The 17081-nt window shown below is 42.4% G+C and overlaps 1 protein-coding gene across 3 annotated transcripts in view; it reads left to right on the forward strand.

Annotated features, from left to right (window-relative positions):
• The window catches only part of Cad99C (cadherin 99C), a 63852-nt gene that overhangs the window by 19389 nt on the left and 27382 nt on the right, over positions 1 to 17081 (forward strand). The window lies entirely within an intron of this gene.

The following is a 17081-nucleotide window of genomic DNA, read 5'->3' on the forward strand; positions in this document are numbered from 1 at the left end:
ATGGATAGTATATCTTACAGAATGTATGGATTCACTAGAACTGTATGAAAAACTCTCGATAATTAACCATCCAACAGTTGCCCCACATGCGTCCCTGGATTCGGAAGATCTAAATATTAAGTACGTATGACGATGTAAGACACGTTCGTCGCTCTTACTTAAATTCGATCTCAGTAACATGGCCTGTCACTAGCAAAATAGCAACGAATATAAAAGCTTCCTACGGAGTCAGTGTTGCGTAATTTCAATGTTGCTCATTCTACAGATTTTGCATAGAGTTACAGAAGGGCATGTTCTGTTGTAATAAAGGAATCTGAATTTCGTTATCGATAATGGCCTAAACGGATTGATAAGGTACGATAAAGCCGGGTATTTTTTTCTGTCAAATAATACCAGGGCAGAGATCTCGATAAGTTCGAAGAAAGTCAAACATGTATAATGCACATAGCTATTTAATGAAATGGCATAGAAGAACCATTGAAGATAAAAAAAGACGTGCTATCTCGTGAAGCAAGACGTGAAATAGTTTTACGCGGATAATTACATTCCATTTTTCGTTTATACGTATAAGCGAAATATACGTATATATACCTACGTATGTTGCCAATAGAGAGATTGCTAGCCAACTTCTGACGTGTTTAGCACGTGACAGAAGACTAAGAGCTTGACGAAAATTTTGACTATAGACCACATTTATATAAGAACTGTAGCTAAAATAAGGCGTATTTTTTTCTGAATGCAAAAATACACGTCACTGCGTCGTCACAACGTCGAAGTTGAAGACTAAATGAATCAGGCTTGCGTTTCACATGTGATGATACCCTTGTCGTTACTCAAATATAACCAACGTCTTACCCGTTCGAATTCTCGTTTTCCCTGTCAAATATGACGAATTACCTACGGACAACGACTCAACCTCATTTACCTCGCTTCTCTTGCTATGAGCCTGCTGTCATGAACAGATAGCCATCAAATAATAAACCATTTGTCATTATTAATTCGCCATCGCTGCCAAATGCAAATGTAACATCTTGTTTGCTGAGTCGTCGAACACGATGTCTTTAGGTGATGAAGCCCTTAATGTTGGCAAAGTCTGCTTTCAACATACACGTGTGTGCGTCCGATAGCCTGAACAGCCTGATATTGTCCATAGATACCATCTAACAATAGATTCATAACGCGCAGCAGCGTTGTCGCCGTGGTTGGGGCAATTGCTGCCGTCGCATCTGCGTCTGGGTTGGAAGGTCACAAGCATCAGTCTACTGCTTACCTAGTGCCTTTGAAAAGAACCACTTATTTTGATATAATCATCATTGTGGTGCGCAGGCCAGTTCCCCATAACACCCCAGTCATCATCATCACCACCACCACCACCACCTTCGGCGGTGCCATCACCCCCGCTATTATCATTCACTCACATAGAGCCTACAGCTGTCGCCGTATCGTACTACCGTTGCCGGCATCGACAAGTGCACGTGTTCTTGTGGCGGCGATGACGGTCTTAGATAGAATGTCGCATATGGTTCTAAGGGGTCCAAGTCATGTAATCGATGCTAAAGCACACGCAACGTTTACAAAGGCATATATAGGTCTATGTAGATCCCCCGGGACTTAGTCGAAACATATATAAGTTTCAATCGATTTTGTCGCGTCTCGTCAGCAAAGCTATTGATTGTGTTATGGCTACGATATGTGTGCGTGTCAGTTCGCCTTCTACATAACCCAGTCCGTCATCGTGTTTCGCTATAGGCCCACCACACTTGTCTAATTGACATTCGATGACCAGAACTGCGCTGTTGGCCTATTTTTACATACGTATATATATACTCGCAGTAGAAACAGTAGCATGTATATTCAATAACTGCTGCTGCTGTTGCTTCTGCTGGTCTGCCGGTCGAGACGAAGCGACGACGATAATAGGACAGTTGTATTGATTGTTCGCAAGCAACCCTGTGTCACTGTCTTTACCCCACCATCAGGTCCCCCCTTAGATAATTCAACTGTCAATGGTAATGGCGATTATAATAATAACAGCAAGCATTGTAGATATGTCAACGTGACGACGACTCTGTCTCTGATAAATAAAGAAAAATCAAAGGACAGTTTCTAAGCAACGAAACACAACAGCTATTCTAACTGTTAATTCTAACGGCGAATGTCGCCAATGATTAGGTGGTGTGAAGTGTTCTGTTAAGATATTTGATCTTATCGATAAAACTGCATAAACAACCCCGTACGGGGGCATCAGATGTGTAGTTAGGTCTGGCTCTGTCTAGCTGAAAGTTGTTACCGAAGACGACCCACTTTACCGCTATCGAAATGTCACTGCACTGTCATCGTACTCATTCGTCCTAGTTCAATAGTCGATGTAAATAAAGAGCGTAATTATTATTAGAGTGTATATTTCATTGTCTTCTTACGCAATGGCTTTTGGAGTAGTCACAATGGTGCAGACGTACATCGGATGCCAACTGTGAAACATTAACATTACCAAACGATTGGCTTGCGACACGGGCGTCTGGAAATGCAATATTGATAACCATCTTTTATCGAACATCAATAACTTCGATGACAGAAGATGGATGTTGGAACTTCATTGACCACCGGTTGCTTTCAACGATAGCGACACACAACGGGAGACGGGCTGTGACTCAGGCGGCGCTCGGATCAAAAGGACTTTCAGTGATGAAGCCTATGGTAGAATATTGTGAGACAACAACTACCAGTAGTGACCAGCTTTATAGGGAATGAGTTGAAGATCCAATCTTTCAACATGCGCGATCATTTTTCAGCAAATAAGAGCTAATCCTTTGTCATTGGGCGTTTCACATGATACAACACGATGCTATCTGCACGTGACACTTGTTTAAAACGTACTTCATTTCGGTTTCAGATCGAAACTTTGCTCAAGTTTCGATCTACATGTGCATATATATATGTATATATATATATAGTGTGTTGTACATGTATAACTGCTGGCGTATTTTTTCATACGAATCGAGGAACACACATATTACTATTATTACCTATATTATCAAAGCTAAAAACAACTGGCGATTGGAACAGCTGTGCTTCAGTGTAATATCTGCTAGCTTAGTAAAGTACAAAGAAACTAACCTATAGTAGTTGGAAATAGCGCTAAGCACGTCCCCTACATAATCGTTATAAAAAGGCGGTAATCGTTTGCTCGTATAGGTATCGCTGTTCTGAATGCTGCCTATGAAAAGAAGAGGATAAACACCGTCCGAAAAAAAGAGGGACGATTTGTTTCACAACGACTCCCCTGTGCCCATTGCCCATCAGCAGTGCTCGCTAACAGGGGGCATCCATTTGTTTTGCGAGCTAACAGCTAGTCGTCAACGGCGGAGGCAGCAGGCAGTGCACAAATGCTGGACATCGCAGGGCAAACGACGCAGCATCGACAGGCAACGGTCGGCCTATCGTCGTAACTGTGACTAGACGGATTACCGTGTGCAGACTGAACTAGGATATGCATGGCTATTGGACATGGCAGCTACCGCTAGTGAAGCACAGGGTCCAACCAATTGCTACGAAATGTTCAGACGCCTCTTGTACGGAGAATTGACTTTGAACGCCACTAGGTAGTAGTACATCCGTGCATTTTGTTCTAAGCTTTTTCTTTATTATGCAATAGCGGATAGCAGTGATTAGTGTTCATCGCTCGTTTATAGGGGATTCTGCCTTCCAAGTAACCCCATATATGACATAGTGGGCTCGTTCTCTTCCTTGAGCTCCGAAGCGATGTTATGATATTCAGTGCGCGCTTTCAACTTAGTGGTTTTAGTTCAAGGACTTTCTGCCAGTGTTCTCCCAATGGACAATACGTTGTTTCGCATTCCCTGACGTTGTTAGCAATATTGTCCTAGGTCAACAACGAATGAACGATTTGGTGCTGAAGTGGACTCGCTGGAGTCGAACAAGATGAGGAGAACGATGCCAAAAGCAGTAGTTGCGCTTCAAGTTAATGTGGTTACCGTTGACAAGCACCGTAGTCTATATTGTAATTTGTTTGGTTAATGAGCTATCATGGACATTGGTCTGATCAGAAGCAGCAGTCATCAGTGCCGTAACGATCAATCCAGCAGCTACTCGAGATCTAGTAGAACAGAATAGATCTTTCGCTGCACCCTGGTAACAATGCCTTAGTTAATGGCTAGTAGCACATAAAGTTATAACAATTAAATCTTTCGGCTTTCCTTTGTTACACACAATATAGCGACAACTACTTATCAAAAAGATTAGATGATATTAAAGTAGAGGTAAAGAATATTTAGATTCCGAATGAGGAACGTTAAACGCTTTGCTTGCAAAAGATCAGCGACTTTTGTGATGCGAAAAAAACCTATTCTGTACTATCTATTCATTAATGTTAAGCTAAAATTGATTTTTTGTTCATTTTTGGTCGATGCAGACCTTACAGCAAGCCATTACCTATTATTCTAAGGAATGTTTTCCAGATAAGGCTTTAGAGTTACTGAATATGCTATTGCGCGGGTCATTGCTGATAGAGGAAAGCTAGTTCTCTCTAGAAATAAAAGAACAGAAATTTATCATAACAAAGGCATAAGGTTCACGTTTGTAATACAGCAAGGATCAACTCTTGCTCCTTCTTTGTTTTTTGCGACAAGAGCGTGAACTGTCCTGGTTGCTCGAAATCAATGAATATAGACTATCAATAGTCTTCATGAAGCCTCCAAAGTATTCGAGGAAGATCTCTATGAGGCGGAACAGAAACACCATAATCGAAATTAGATCTAGATGGTCTGAACATATCATAAGAGGCTTTTCTTGACGATAGCGCAACTTTTGTGTGACAACTGTTTTTGAAAAAGGCTATTTATTGCTAATTTAATGCCCAACGGAACCCAAAAAGTTTGTCCTTATTAGATCTGTTGCTCCTATTGCGCCATTTGGCTTTTTAGGGCCCAAAAGATAAATCTGTTAAGTGTCGGGTGTCTTTGGGCAATACTTTCCCTAAGCTACATGTACCGAGCAGTTTTCAAGAGTGTCTTATGAGCGATTTAGATCTCGAACAAAAAACCATGATCGTACCTACTCTCTCTTACAAACAGCGTTAGCAATGTCCTTGTTTCTGAAAACAAGGATATTTAATCGATACATTCATTTATATATAGGTACAATTTACAAATAAGCTCAACACTTCGAAATCAGATTCTTCATTATAGTACCACCTGTAATAAAAGTATCTTTTGCATTCGGTCCGTCCTTTGTCTCAGTTGCGGAGCCTTTTTACAATCAAGCGGAGCCTTACGTTCAAAACGAAGAAAATTAAGAGTATATAAACCTGCGAAGCGAGAAATAGAAGATGCAAAATTTTCTAGACCATAACGAGAATGGACGCATGTAAAAAGCGAGTTCGTAGTGTAGTTTTAGGGGTGGGGCGTGGATTTCAGACTAGTACCGTTGAGCGTCCAAACATCTGGGCTAATCGACTGGGCACCGACATCGATCCTATGCTACAGAATATACGTTACTGGTATATGTTTATAGAAATATTTATATTTCTATAAACATATACCAGTATATATATATATCTACTCTCGTATGAGATTGAATCCCTTTACGTCTGTCCGCAACGTTGTTAAATGAAGTCCTAGTATGAGGGTGTAACGATATATATTTGCACTACTATTGCTACTGGTTCCTAAGAGAAGACTCTACAACATGCCGCGGCTGGTCCTGCGGCCGGAACTAATTGTAGCTATCATTATGGCACATAGAAATTACGCACTAATAACCTAAATGGTACTACTAATAATAGGAATCATATGGTTGCCCGAGCTGACATTTGCAACAGACTTGCTTTTTACTGTTATTCTCATCGAGGCAAGAACATGTTAACGATGATTCTATATCAAAAAGAAAAAAAAAATCAGAAAAGGGAGACGTCGTCGTAGTAAGCGATATAGCAGTGAAAAAGAAAAGGGAATCCAACTTGGTGTTCCAGGAAGAGACGACAATTTTCGTTGAGTATTCCCCAGTGGCTGCAATCGTTGGTGCTGTTTCGGCGCCGCCTCATTTTGACTGACAAAGCTGAATAGCAATAGAACTTCGAACGAGAACACCACTCAAGTCAACTCTAGCCATTCAACGAATACGAAGTTTTTCCAGCGCAACAAACATGGTGCCGCTCACAGAGAGACACATACACGCGCATAAACGATGCTGTCGTTTGGAAAAGATCGGCATCGTCATTGTATGGCAACCGTGTCGCCATTGATGCGCTTCTCTACACGCTATCCATCCACAGACAAATAGACTACTATCAGGGCAACGTTCGGGGTCACCTAAATACCGTTGTCTGCCACAACTCCTGCTGTTGCTCTTGTAGACCCGACGGCGAGGAGTTTGACACACAGACGGCCAAACACGACAGTCGACGACAAGGACCCACGTCATCTTCGTTGTGCGTGTTGTATGTTGGATTGAACTTCACCTCGATGCTTCTGCTACTAGTCCCACTTCGACGGTTCTTCTCTGTTCGCCGACGCTGCAACGCAACCTCCATGAGGAAACAGACACTAACTAGGGCCGGGGCACCATGAATAGTGAAATCAACTGCAGTGCAATTCATAGTTATCTGCCAGCTAATGGCAGAAAAAGATGGGAGTTTCAACGGACCTCGCAGAAAGAAGTCCCTAGTGAAGTCCACCTCCTCTTTCTACGATGCAATGGCCGTCGAAGTTGGATGAATTCGGCAGGGAAGCTTCTATATTGGACGTTGATAGCGAACGAAAAAGAATGATGAAGAAAAATAGAAAGGCCATCATCTATTTCTGTATATTTGCCGGCTGCGTGTGTACAACTACCGGCGGCTTGTGCCATGGCGATTTAAGAGGATCAGCGCAGACGGGGCGCCAATAGGAGTCAATGCCGCCGCCCCAGCCATTATTACTTTTCCTGCCAGCTCTACTTTTGTTTCTACGAGTGCGACAACCGGAGTGAGCGTCGACGGAACGAACATCGTCGTCTTTGACCGAGTCCCTATTACTATAGCGTCGTGCCACTTCTGTCACTTTCTTCTGATCCGTGCTTTAGCTGGTTGATCGGGTGGTCAAATCGCTGATCGTTCCCGTCGTTCGTCCCCCAGCTAGAACAGGTCCAGCGTCCACTGCCGCTAGCTGAGACTTAATGAATGTGGTAGGGAGAATGATGACGACGTGCCGCTAGTTGTTGGGCAGTGGCCAGCTGTAGCGGTGATGATGTGGCAGTAATCATCTAACCGGTTTTTTGATGTAGAAAAAAGGACATACTATATAGAGTTTTGCGGTCCACAATAAAAGTATCGGCAGCAGCTTAGTAAACAGATGGAACGATATCATTGACGGTGGTTGTCATTTAATGTACTAGTTGTACGTACATATCCTATCTCATTTTTCCATTCCTAGGTGACTTAAGAGGCGCGAGGTGTTTTTAGGCTTTGGGCCGGATTCAATTGGTTGATAGTAATAACAAGCAGGAAAATGAAACGTTACTGGGGTAATGTACGCAACTTTTACGAGTACTATTTTTTTTTACTAGGAATCCAAAGGGCAGCTAAGCAAAGCAGTAGCAATTGAAGTTCACATTTTCCAACTAACCATTGGAAATTTGTAGCTTACCTAAAAAGCTTTGCAAAAAATAGATGATATTTTCAAGTTAATCCAATTTCACCGCGTCACCAGCGGCTCAATTGTTTTCTGTAGCCGCTGTTTTCTTCGAGTCATTTATTGGTCGATGAAAGCATCCAAACAGCGTCAATGGATCTATATCTCGTTCTAGGCCATGGAAAACGTTACGGCAGCAAGAATCGAACCGTAGTTCTTTTTAGGTAAATAAAGATCCAGCATGGTGCCTGTGTCTAGTTGTAATCTATACTTTAAGATACGCCGTTTCGATCGGTACCGTTTGTAAGGATTAATTATTTAGACGTCAATAGAAATTACATCAAACGTTACAGTTAACATGTCACGTTATCAGCCATTTTAGACCATGAATGCGGTTCACTTGCGCAGAATCCTGTCGTCCAGTCATATCTGATTAAAAAGATCAGTGCATCGTCCCTCCCGGATGGGGGTAATCTTGACGGCAAAAGTGGAAAAAGGTTACCCAACATTAACAACGGCTATAATGCGACCCCGATCATAGTGCCGGTTCTCCCAAAGACCTCGTCTTGGTCTACCCTGCGCAAGAGGCAGAATGCATTTAAGAACCGGTATATTTTCATAAAGGCTTATTGGGTTATAGGGTCAATTGAACGACTCTATGACAAAAATACCTGGCAAAAAGGAAGAACAGGACCGAGGAATTGCTGACCGAAACGCCGTGACGACAGCGTTGATAAACGGTATCAATCATCGATAGAAACATGACCGATTACAGCGAACCAGCAAAAACGACTGTATTTCAATCCTCGATCCGGCGCGTCATTCTACCGATAGACCTCTGTGAGACGAATCGTCGTTGTGTATTTTGTACGGGTGTACATTGCATGACCCAACAACAACAGTCAAAGCGACCGTGATTTTACCGGTATGTTGATGACGTTACATAATTGTAGCCATATAAAGTATGTAACGGTAACGCAGCATGCCGATGGTTGACCTCCGGGACTGGAAGAGCAGAGTTATATGACGAAAGTTTATCTATAGTTCGTATCAATATTTATATCTGTAGGTGTATCACATGTACTCGTTCAACGTCACGCGACAATCACGATGTTATGTTGATGTCATTGATCACAAACACAGCAAGCCTATGATTAAAGCAAAAAGACAAGTTTTTATTTCTCGCTGCGCTTTTACTCCGTTCTTGACCGCAGTAATCATTTAATATTATTTGGATAACCAGACATAGTAACTTGCACAAGGCCAAGGCTGAGATGACGCATGATCAAGATGAATATGGGCCTAGCATAGTCCACTGAAGATTTTCTATGAGCGCTATTGTGTACTCTTAGATGTTAAGCATGGGCCTGCATTACATAGTACATTTACCCAGATGTAACTCCTCGTCTTCTAGTTGACGTAATCGTGTGCAGGTAAATATCTGTAAGCAACCAGTCGTGGCTCTCTAGTATTAAAAAAAAGAGACATCATTATGATTGTATCAGTCAAGGGGCACATTAAAATCACATGGGCTAGATTTACAAACGGCAGCCATCTTTTTTTTCGTTTGAATGCGATAAGTGAAGGCAAACGAAAAGGATACTTTGTAAAAGATTTTCTTGCAATTACCGAGTAAGGTACCCTTTTATCACTCGCTTTCGAATTCTACCTGAGACCTTTTGAAGCGGAAACATACAAACAATCCAACAACTTCCGTTTTCTTTTGTAGAGTTCTTGGTTGCGACTTGCTTTTTTTTTGTCGCTGACTGCTAATGAACGCCGAAGAGGTCGCGCGTCTGCTGTGACGGATTTCCCAGAAAGGTAACAACTGATATTGTAACATGTGTCCATGGTCACTCTGGGCGTTCTTCATCACTTGCCTCTTGATTTACACATGTCCGTCCCCCAGAGAGTGGAGTGAATTCTTGAAGTTCAGCGCAAGTTTGGCCCACGGAATGCAACGTAAAAAACGGTTGCTTGTACTGTGTCTAGTTTGAAAGGTGTACCATGGGCTCAACAGAATAAATAGATGATTGATAGAATTATGAAAACAACTTAAGCTACGAGAACATAATCTGCTTACCTTTTTCATTTTTACTCGAGCCAAATGTTTTTTTCAAGTGGACATTGGGCGAACGATGATCTTCAACATAATTTGGATCAATTGAATTATATCCAGTTATGTCAAAGGCTACTTCGTCAAGGTACTTCAGTGCAATCGAACATTACAGCATACGTACAAAAAAAAGCTACCAGTGTCGTTCGGTTGACCGTTGGACGTTGTTTCTTCTTCTGTTTTTGCTGATCATTGTTTTTGCTGCCCGCCGTATTATCGTGTGTGTATTGCGTTATTACGGTCATGATATACGTGTTCACGTCGGCGGTGATAACATGTATAGTTTCTGTTATCTCAGTTACTTGAAAAGCTACCAAAGGCAAGAAGCAATATTCTCTGAATCAGTAATCTCAATAGAACATATATCTATATGTTTGTTTCGTCCTGCGTTCTGGCGTTCTGAGGTATTTACGGGTTGGTTACGATAGAAACGTTGCGAGAAAACGATAAGAAGTTTTGCGCCTCGTGGCTAAAGTATAGATATATTACCATGCGAAGCTGATTTTATTATTATGCCAAATCATCTGTTTAAATTTTACTAATAATTGCACTACTGGAGAATTGCGATAGTAGCTATTATGTGCGCAGAAACGTTTAAGAATTTTATAACTACCCCTCACATCCGCCAGTGATAGTTATAAAGGATCCAAACGTAGTAACATTGGCATCGTTACGGTCACCAAAATCGATATTGTAATAATCTGTTTTACCTAAACGTTTACTAACGAGTGCTAATCCCAAGGGCAAAACGATTACGTTTTGTTCTTTGTCAGTATTATTATATTATGGGGCGGTGGGGCACGTTACGAGCGTGTGTGTGTGTGTGTATTGGAAAGACTTTGATAACAAACGGTACAAGTTAGTTGCTTACTTCGTTGTGAGGTTTACGGATCGTGAAGAGCCAATAGCAGCAAAAGACTATTAAATAAATGTTTACCATACCGGTAAGCGTCGGGCTACAGCCATCGCTGCCGCACTTCGGGGTGGAGAGGTTTCGTGTGGCTCGATGTTCCAGACTTGTTCGAAAGCTGTTACCCACAATATTTTAGAAGGCACAATGCTTCGAAGCGTTCTGCCGACGACTACTCGATGTTATTTTTTTGTTATTAGCACGGTTAAAGCTTCTGGTAGCACCTTCGTTAACCTTTATTTCTTGGTTCCCAGCATTTCACACAAACACCGGATTTGACCGAAACAATACATTTCTATAGAAGGGCGTTTGGGGTCAGCTTGGCGGGCTTAAATCGTCAGGAAACGGTGTAGGCGGATAGCTTTGTGTGAGCAGCATATGGAGCCGCTGTGCACATCTAAGCTGAATAGATGTTTTATGATAGCTTTTTGAGTGGCAGCATTAGGTAATGGCTGACAGTGATTATGATAAATATCGGATGAAAACAAAGATCTGTTTCGACATACCCGATTATTGTATCGTATCAATCACATAGCCCAGAGTGGGTCTAATCGTTGAATTATTGCCCAACATGAACTAAATTATTTAACCTAAACGTATGCTGTGCTATAGGTTGTGCTACATATGTTCATCCAGACCAATAACGTTCGGATGGAAGGGACGTGTGCTCGGTACTGGCTATGAGTCAGTACTTTTGAACCATCAAAGTCTATTTGCATTAGTTTTCCTAAAGTTCGGAAAATCTTCTCAACGCTACTATTAAAGGGAAAATGCTTTCATCCTTCAATTACGTGAAGCCATAAATAGAGACATATATAGTTGATATCGATTTTTTGCGAAAAACGTTTTCTATGATCATGAACCAAGGATACTTGTTTGACATTTAGTTCCCATATCTACATTAGTTTTTATTATATAATGATAAACACCGAAGGCTAAAGGTGAGAAGCAGGTTTATGAACGTTCTGAAAGAATTTTTTAAAGCGCGGAGCGTATCTGAACGGTATTTGAATTCACTGTTACGTATTTGTGCGTTCGCCTGACGGCACCTGATCATCCGTCGCTGTTTCCCGCTTAAGTAGATGCACGGCGTCAACTATCGTACACTGTCTTCGAAGGCAACCTTATTTATTCGTTCTTATTCCCATAAACTTTTGTATCTTTTCATATGCTACGTCCTTTTTTTTTGCTAATGTTGTTGATGTAATTTGCTCGTTGTGGCCAACTGCCATCAAACAACCATTCTCGTGGTCTGCGGCTTTAACATATGATCTGGCCGAAGCTTTTTCTATTCACCCGAAGCAGGATGGTATTTAGTTAAATGTCTGTCAAAAAGCACACACCCACTGAATTGACATCAGATGAAATTGTTACTGATGACTGCAATATTGGCTACACGCGTTGACGGAAGAGAAAATTGCATAAGGAAATACAGCGCGAGAAAAGTCATCAATAACTGAAACAGAGCAAACGAGAAGTGGATGGATATACTACTGGGTGGACGGTGGAAACGAGCGCGCGAAATTTTTTACTACGTTGAATTGCCCGCCGTCCAACGTGGATCAGCTATGGTTGTCGCTGCTCGTCAATGCCGATGTTGAACGGTAGAGATGTCATGTCTTTAGTCAGCGATAGCCAGAGCGACGATGAGAATCCAGAAGCTAGTGTAAAAACTTCTTCCTACGGTGACTGGGAGGTACCAGCGACACTCGGGATGATTTTCGAGCATCAGAAGATTCGTTCGGCTTTGCTTGGGCTGTGGCCGGAGCTCTAACCGTCAGCGTCAGGCCAATCTTTCCCTGTCGTTCTGAGTGTTTCTGTGCATACGCACCTGCGTGAGGTGTGCGTTAAGCAGGCGAAAAACTGGGACGCTTGCGGCGGCCGCGCCACAGCCACTTCGTAGCGCCATTTCGTTCATCGTTGCAGCTTTCCCGACCCTCATCATTATCATAGTCCCATAGCGGCCGCCATTGTGACTGCTTCTATAGCAGGCACAGAGAGGAAGACGCGCGACGGCAAGATGGCTGCGAGATACGTTACGATAAAGCAATGCAAACTAGCGTTTTGGTGCAGAAGCCATGTGAAGTCGTGTAGTTGCCGTTGCATCGTCGTTATTCTCGACGCGCGTTCGGCTGCCAGGACGAGGTCTTTTGCGACCCTGGCGGTTCAGCATAAGGATCAACAGCAAAAGCATCAGAAAGCTGGGGCAGAATCAACAGCAAGAGCTAACGAAGCATTCAGGGTATTGGATGACGCTTCTTCTTAAAGCGGAGACAACAAGCCAACGCTGGGACTGATTCATCGAAGAGCCGTCTAGTTATTGCCGCTGCGAAAACCATCTCGCTGTGGCGTCATAGACGGGAATCAATCCGACAGCAACGCTATGTGAGACCAATGACAATGGAGCGCTCCTATAATTCGATGCGTACTCTCTGTGTCCGTTACGGCACAACAAGACCCCTGCCTCTGGATAAATGGATCGAATATGTTACGCAGTACAACTAAGAAAAACTCTGCTATAGTCCTCGATCTGTTACGGAAGCGGTCTCAGTAGACACTGTGATCACGCCTGAGCTGAAATACATAGAAACTTCTATTACTAATTTAACAAAGCAAGGTTAGTTTTGATGTTAATTTTGATAAGTAAGTTGAGGAATGTTAATGTTTTCTTTATGGTTGTCATTACAATTTTGAACAGTACCTGTTTGATATGTGTTCGGTACGGCTGAAGCTGCTTGAATCCCGCCCGATGATTCTCGTCAAATGATAAGGCGTTTTCATAGTCCTGAGCGTACATTAACGTAGCTGTTTCCCATTCTGTATCGGAGATGCTCATTAATTCGCTATCGCGTCTATTGGGCTCTAGCATCCGGAATTGTATTAGTCAGATTTGAGCTCCTAATGTAACTTGTGTTGCAGAAGAGACGTTTCGCCACTCAATTTAGGGGCCGTTTCAGCTGTTCTCTCGATAAGCTGGTGATGGCGACATGAAGTGATAGCTCTTCGATTGTACGATTACGTTGCTATCCTCTCAGCGTTCGTAAAAGATTCGGCCAAAAAAAAATTGTGTCGCACAACAAAAATGTCCCTTTGGACGCTTACGCTTCTATGGGCTTGTACGTGAATAACGAAAGTTACCCGTGTAACTGTTAATTTACTTACGAAGCCGCACGAAACACGTTAGATTTATTATACGGACATAATCTTCCACTTTCAGCCGATTCGACTGTGGATAGCAATATTCGTTTACTGTTACAACTTCCAGCTATCTACCCCTTTTATTCTCCTGCAACGTTTTCATTGACTGTCAATTTAATCTGTTTCCGGGATTTCTTGAGCGATTTTTTTCTGGATTTAGATCATCTGGAGAGAAAAAGCGGAACGCCACGAGCAGAAGTTAAAGCGCAGATAAAGGCCGAGAGAAACTTATGCCTAACCAAAGGAAGTAAGGCATAAAGCAAAAATTCGATAGAACGCAAAATTATTTAGAAAATAAAAGGGTTCTATGCACAGAGACGATCAAGCAACCGAAACACCATTCTAGCAGCATAACAGATACAAGCCCTTTATCCATCTCGATGCGCATCCACCTACTTCGTTTCGCCAAATGTGAAACGCTTCTCACAGATATAAAACAGCTGGGGGCAGCAAACAAGCTTACTATTACTACCCTTCTTACATGAGTCGTCTTTCTCCGACGAGCGATAAGTGAACGATAAGCGTAAAAATCAAGTTGATTTAATTTTCCGCTTATTATATACATCGATAATATAGAACGCTAGCCATCGCCGAACCTATAGATAAGCAGACAAAGCCAGCTGTGAAGGCAGGCGTAGCGTCTAGTAGAGATATCGTTTGCCGCAGGTAAATCATCTTTCCGCATAACTTGAACAGTTAAGCAATACGATTTTCCATTCTGGAATGGCATCGCTATAGGCAGGCATCTGGTGGGAGCGAGTCCAGCTTCTTACGAAAATAAACACGACGACATGAAAAATCACTTAAAAGGAAAGAAATGAAGGGAAATCGCCGAAATGACAATTAACGGAAAACGACGGCGGACTCGTGATTCATCTCCTTTGCATTTTCGTTGTTGCCAGCAGCTGAACATAGCACGACCGACCTGAAGCAAATTAACGCCAGTACCACCATCCGCAGCCCAACAACGGCTCGTCACAAGTCTAAACGTGATTGTTGTTGTTGTTGTTGTTGCTGCTGCTGCTGCTTCTGTTGTCGCTGTAAGCACAAGGTACCATACCAATGATCATCCGTAGAAGGCAACGCTTCATCAAATTTGTTCTTTCGTAGCCGCTGTATATCGCAGCCTCCCTGATACCATCAGTACGGTGGACGCCTGGAACAATATGAAACTGTTTGCACAACATACGGACGCATGGCAACACGCCTTGCGATGTCAAATGGCGGAAAAAGGAAAGGCCAAACTAGCAGACAAGCTCGCATATGGCTCTGTAGGACAGAAGGGGTCACAACAGTATAGTTACTATAGTCCTAATTTAATTTCGTATCTTTTTGTTCCAGGCAAGTGCGAATGGCGCTCGAGACCCTATACAGGATGCACATTTGCCGGTGTACGCTATACCTTATGCGACAGGGAGTTTCGATGCTCTCATATCCTCAGCGTCGTAGGCTTTGCGTTATTAGAACTACTAGATTTTACAAATGGCATGATACTAGACATAATGCAGCGTCCCGATTTAGTGTAACCGCTGTTCATTTACATAACGGGCCAACGAACAGGGTATATTGGCGTTGCCCTCAGTAAACGTGCAAACGCTGAATCGCCTTAAAAAACTGCCAAGTGGTAATACTCACCTAAAAATTCCCGCACAACGTACCCCGACTTGCCTCTTCGAAATCGACTGGCCCTTTTCGTTGAATCGTAGAGTAGTTTACGACCAAAAAAATCATCAACCACAAGCTGACCTTGCACAAACATGGCGCTAATGATTTATGAGTATCAGTCCAATAACTAAATTTTTATTCGTATCCTGCTTAAAAACACATGACTCGCATCAGCTGAAAATAGCCAGCCTAATATTCAATTGTTTTTTTTTATTAATGCCTTTCCCTATAAAAATATCCATACAGTAAGATAAGATGTTTATTCTCGGCTTATGTGGACGGGTTCACCAACTGAAAAAACGTTACACCCGTCGAGATCGTTGTCTGTACGCGTCCTAATAATACCTGAATCGCGTAGCGGAAACGTCACTGACTAATTTCAAGCAAACAAAATCACGTCTGGAGATAAATTATTGCCGTCTTCACATAAAGCCCGTCCTGCAGATATCCGTGTTAGACAATGGCCAAAAGGCAACAGGTAATTATATCAACATCCTGATGGTACCCTATACCCCATACTGATACCGGAAAACGAGGTTTCGTAATTGCCGATTTTCTTTTTTCCAACATTATCACGTCCTGTCGCTACCACACATCCATCATTCTATTGTATAATGAGCTGAAAGTTACGGGCCTGCCTCAGTAAAAATGGACGTGGTAGTATCATATCATCTTCATTGTCTAACTTGTTATGCTTCTTCATTTTTTTCAACTATTGTTGCAATTGCTACAACGGCTATCGTCTCTCCGATAAAATGAACGATAGAAAGTATTTTAAAATGTTGAAAGCCACAATTCTGCTGCTTTGATTATCCAATCCATTGTAACGTGGAAAATAGCGCTTGGGAACCATCTATCTTTTTAGCGACAATGTCTGTCTGCTTGTCCCGTGCCGTGTTTCGCGTAGACCGAACCGCTGTCGAACACTTCTTGTTCCTGGGACGGTCACCCTGGTTCATGGATGCCCCCTAACAGTAATTATTATTATCATCTCAGAGTTATGCCCACCCCAGGAAGGACCACTTCTCAGTAGGTAGCAAGCACAAGCAGCGTTAGCAGACACGACGAAAATCATACGTTATTCATCGGAACTTAAGTAACGAAACAAGCTGCCATCTTGCTTTAGCCGTGGCCGTTTGTTGCGATACGTATTAGAAAAACAGGCAGTGTTGTCGGCTACGAAGCCAGACGAGATTCGTTTGTAAGAAGCGCTGAATAAAGTGAAAATAATAAAGAGTAACTAATGTACGAAATGCAGATGTGCACGATAACATGTCAGCTTATATGGAGAACTTCGAGCGGTTCCCGCTGTGGCAGACTATGCTAGACCAGGCCTTTTTAGAGAAGTTGTTGAATATATCTAAATATAAATATAGTTCGTGGTTTACATTGTAATGATGGTATTGCTTGTGGAATTAGAGAATAGTAGGCGTAAAATGTAATAGGTTGTCCTAAAGGTTACTTTATCGATGTCCACGGTGTGGACATGTCGGACGTCAACTAGTCATGCTATTTAGGACGTGCAAAATAAGAGCTTTTAGAGTTTTAGCTTTCCATTAATGTC

Source organism: Varroa destructor, unplaced genomic scaffold (assembly GCF_002443255.2).
Source record: "Varroa destructor unplaced genomic scaffold, Vdes_3.0 BEIS01000001.1, whole genome shotgun sequence".
Taxonomy (NCBI): domain Eukaryota; kingdom Metazoa; phylum Arthropoda; class Arachnida; order Mesostigmata; family Varroidae; genus Varroa; species Varroa destructor.